Here is a 5,403-nt window from a genome sequence, read left to right as displayed (position 1 = left end):
ATATCCACAGGTCTCTTAAATACTCTCAAAACAACACTGTGTAATTATTATTACGATCTATTTAAAACCTCGTCTTACTTCAATTCTTTAACAGGATGCGAGCGAGTATGAAATAAACACTAACTCCCAGACAGCAATATACAAAACATTGAATATCCACAGGTCTCTTAAATACTCTCAAAACAACACTGTGTAATTATTATTACGATCTATTTAAAACCTCGTCTTACTTCAATTCTTTAACAGGATACGAGCGAGTATGAAATAAACACTGATGATTGAAATAATACACTCTTTACAAAAATAAATATATTCTGTATAAATTACAACACTTTAAAAGAAGTTACATATAAACAAAAATAAATCACTCAAAATATTAATATTAAAGATTAAGACAAAAATGTTACGCTCTGAAAATTATATAATCACTTGACTCGAAATAATAAATCTGAATAAAACCTTAGTCTAAGACAAAAGAAATAATTCATATGAAATTTATACAACCACTTGTTTCACTTGAAATTAAATTTTACACACTATTTAATTAGTCTTAACACTGAATGAATATAGCTAACCAGATAACAATACAAATATCTTTCACATTACTACAGGGTCAGTTACAAACTCTTGAAGAGAATTTTTATATATACTAACTATGTTTACAAAAACCCATCACACCAAAACTTTGAACACTTTTTAAACAATACACTGAGAGGTGTGTGTGAGAGAGAGAGGAGGAGATAGCTATGACTTATGGCAGGAATTCTCTATCTGATCTATGAATCCCTGGGGTCACTATATATATGAAACTTGGCTACTTCCAGAAATTTCTATCACATATCGAACAGGAGAACCAACCTCGTTGGTGGCAACTCTCTCAGCCAGCTCCGCCCACCCACCGTTCTCGGAAATAAAAAGAAAGATACAACCTAACACTAGGATTTTCGAGATCCTTTCAAAGCACATGGCAAAATAAGAATTGTGTATTCTTTCACAAACCTGAGGCAATACCTCATAAAAAGATAAAAAAAAAAAAACATTTACATAAGCCCATGTTCACATCTCGCCCGAATCACATAACGCTCAAATAGATTACGTAAGACTTCGTAACAAAGATACGTGAAATAAAAAGTTAATTCGTAAAAATAATGTAAATTTACATATACTGACGAATGAAAAATACAATGAAATTAACAACGAAAATTTTAGGTAATTTGCATACAAAGCTTACCTCTACATGAGAGGAACTCATCTTACAGGCTGACTAATTACCTCTTCAATCCACAAATGAAAACATAAATAAAATAATTATTAAACAACTGTATTTACTCTACAATAGACCAGCTATGTAAGAATATATATATATATATATATATATATATATATATATATATATATATATATATATATATATACATATATATATATATATATATATATATATATATATATATATATATACATATATATATATATATATATATATATATATATATATATATATATATATATATATATGTAGTCTTTCTGGTATTTTTTCTTCTTTTTCATTAATTGTATGTTGTTAAACTTTTCTTAATATATTAAAGTAGCCATACTTAATAGTTTATGCTACATTGCGAATGGATAATTTACCGATAAATTGTTTGAAACAATAAGCAAGTAACTTTTTGTAGCTACTTATTATTAACATATTCATTGGATATAAAAATCAACTTATTTATGCCACATTCTCAATCAAAAGTAATGATATCAACATCTAAGTACTTTAATACGTATCTACATAAAAAAAAAATCCCTAAAACTAAATGCTTACAATAATTAGGGTTTAAGTCTCATAACAACAGTGAGAGAATATGGGACGCGTGACGTCACAGGTGATAATCGCTCTCGAGCGAATCCATACACACGTGTCGTGTTAATCACAAGTTGGACCTGGCTTGACATATCCCGTGAATGGAGCATTTTTGGCATGTGGCTATACCTTGCGGCTGCATCCGACACTTGCCGTCCTTGGGTTGCATGACATTTGTATCCTTAACCGGTGGAAGAACAGCATTGGCCACATGTGACCAGTAGTGCTGCTGTTGGTATATGGATAAAAAAAAAAAAAAAAAAAACTGATTCGCTTTTTATTGGGTATTTCCTCTCCCCACATAATTAATATTTTACACACACACACACACACACACACACACACACACACATATATATATATATATATATATATATATATATATATATATATATATATATATGTGTGTGTGTGTATATATATGTATATATATATATGTTTATATATATATATATATATATATATATATATATATATATATATATATATGTATATATATAAATATATATATATATATATATATATATATATATATATATATATATATATATATATATATATATTCTAAAAACATATAGCATTATTGCTTGTTCTGCCATAAGGAATTTCTTGAATTACGATTTGCATTAATATTAATATTTTACATATATATATATATATATATATATATATATATATATATACATATATATATATATCCTAAAAACATATAGCATTATTCCTTTTCCTGCCATAAGGAATTACTTGAATGACGATTTGCATTGGGATATTCTATCTGATTTTTTGCTTAGTTATTTTTTACGTTCAATGCTATCGAGATTAGACTAATGACGCTAATTATTTAGTCTACCATTTTGAGTGTGATTCATCTCAGAAGTCTAATATCCAAGCAAATGTCAACTGTTCAATCCGTTGCTATGGTTGGATGGACGATCCAAGAGTAACATCGTAGTTGAAAGATGACGTGTTTAACCTGTGGTCACCTCTTGTGCCAAGGCCAAGCTCTGCCTGGCGACAAGCAATTGCATCATGGAGATGCGCATTCTTCAAGCAAGCGATGTGTTCTTGCTTCTTCCAGAGAGGAAAGGCCAGGCACGGTTACTCAGTGCTCATTTGAATAAAATATTGAAGGTCTTAAAAATACTATCAATTAAGACCAATGGAGATTCTATGGAATGTCAAAGGAAAACAAGAAAACAATGTCCAAGTAAAGCTGAATTTTTTGCTCAGTCTTAGCTTTACCTAATGTAATTTCATTTATATTATCTCAATTATTCAATCATGGGGTCTTTGATAGAAGAAATATTCGATAAGTATTTTCTATATTTCTTCTATAACACTTTAGTGCACGAAATTAACATTTAGTGTATATACTCTGCTCTGTAATACGGTCTTCTTTCGCATTTATTAATCCCACAGTAGGCCTATTAGGCTAGTTAAACCATGTTTAATTTAATGGGATGAACAGGCTTGCTTTTTTCAACATAGTATCTCCAATCTCAGGGTGGTAGTGGAGATTGCACCTCGAAAATCATCTTCCTCACACAATTGAGACTGGCGTTTATTCTTGATGTAGTTTTACAGATAGGTCGATCCGAAAGATGTTAGGATATTTAATGCTGCTTTTGATAAACCAGGATATTCCTTTTATATTGATATCCAGACCTCATTCAATGTTGCTGACTCAAAAACCTAAGGCATAAGGTTCTATCAGCAGATAATTCAAGTGTGGCAGTGCTTGCTCGAGGTCAGTTGATAAGGGATTTCCATGATCAGTGAATGGCAATCGTGTTATATCGTACAGTTTCTAGAGTCGACTTTTCTAAAAGAAAATAAAAAAGTATTTTTTGAAGTGATCAAGAAGACTTCGAGAATGATTAACTATTATTTTTTTTTTCGAATTATTCACGCAATTCTTTTTTTCTCCCCCAAATCTTCAAGTTCGAGAAACATTTAAGTGTTGCTCTCTTCTGGTTGTGAAATCCATCGCTCAACCTTCTTTGAGAATGTATTTATTTTGTGAAACAATGGCAAAAATTTGTTTTTGAGCCTTGCAAGGTAAGATTTAATTTCTTGGGTTTATCAAAAGAATATATATATATATATATATATATATATATATATATATATATATATATATATATATATATATATATATATATATATATATATAAGCCATATATATTTTTATTGTATCAAAAATATATATGGCTTATTTGAATATGAAAAACATGTCTAAATGTGCAAAATTTATCATATATATATATACATATATATATATATATATATATATATATATATATATATATATATATATATATATATATATATATACATATATACATCAAGAATTTAAACTAATTTTAAGTGGAAATATAAACACACCATAGATTTGTTTTGCTTTATGGAGTAAAGTATAAAAACTAGAACAAAGTAAAAAACCGCACGCCATGCACCCTTCTTTTGTGATCAGGAGAGTAGTGGAATACTGCGACACAGAGGATGCCACCAGTATGTTTTCCATGAGAGGCCTACTCAGATTTTTGCAAAATCGAAAATAAAACTTTCTCTAGTAATTAAGATTTTTTTTAGATAAATTTTTGTTAAATTTATAGTTTGGTTATTAGTGAATATTTTATAGGCTTAATTTTTAAATTATATTTACGTAATATATCAAATGACCTGTAAAATAAGCTTGAGTGAAATTGATAAAGGAGATAATATAAGTACAACCACCTTGTCTTCTTGCGACCCTAATACATATATTTGCGACCCCTAAATGGGTGGCGATCATTAGATTAGGAACCCTTGCCAGCGCCCAAACCCGCTCTTCACCCAGCCAGGACCAGGGAGGTCCATGGTAATGGCCGCTGATGATTCAGCAGGTAGACCTATACGCTCCCCCAAACCTCCTCTCTGTAGCTCACAATGAAAGTGTGGTTGCAGACACTACAAGATTCTATCAAGCTTGACTTGGTCTCGAACCCCAGCCCATGAGATCGCCAGGCAAGGAAATATCCAGTAGGCTACCACTACCCCAGCGATGATAAGAGAAGATTTAATTGAATTTTAAAAGGAATAATACTTAACGTTATAAGTTACAGGAGATTTCTTACCTAATACCATCGATTAAAGCTTGATATTTATATTCAACTGGATATTTATATTTTTGTATAACTTCTCGAACTCATATAGAGTTATTAAGCCTCATAGAGTTAATCTACAAACAAGGTATTCTAATGTAATCAATATTGATGTAACACTAGATTAATCGCAAGGGAGCTAAAGTGAATAGGTCTATTGTGCATTGCCGATTCAGTTAGAAAATAAAATTCCGAAATAGAGATTTAATATCGTAATGTTGGTGTTATGGAAAGGGTAAAATGGCCGCAAAAATATGTACCACCAATCTAGAAACCTTCATTTTCCAAGATATATTGATATAATTTGGAATTCCAAATTATTTTCATATCATCTTTGTTATCCGAGATATTCATATGGATAATGAAAGGCCATAATCCTAATTTTACTATTCTTTTATTCCCTAT

This window comes from Palaemon carinicauda, chromosome 40, assembly GCF_036898095.1.
Source record: "Palaemon carinicauda isolate YSFRI2023 chromosome 40, ASM3689809v2, whole genome shotgun sequence".
NCBI lineage: Eukaryota > Metazoa > Arthropoda > Malacostraca > Decapoda > Palaemonidae > Palaemon > Palaemon carinicauda.
The sequence above is the reverse complement of the archived record's forward strand: the minus strand, read 5'-3'. Positions refer to the sequence as shown.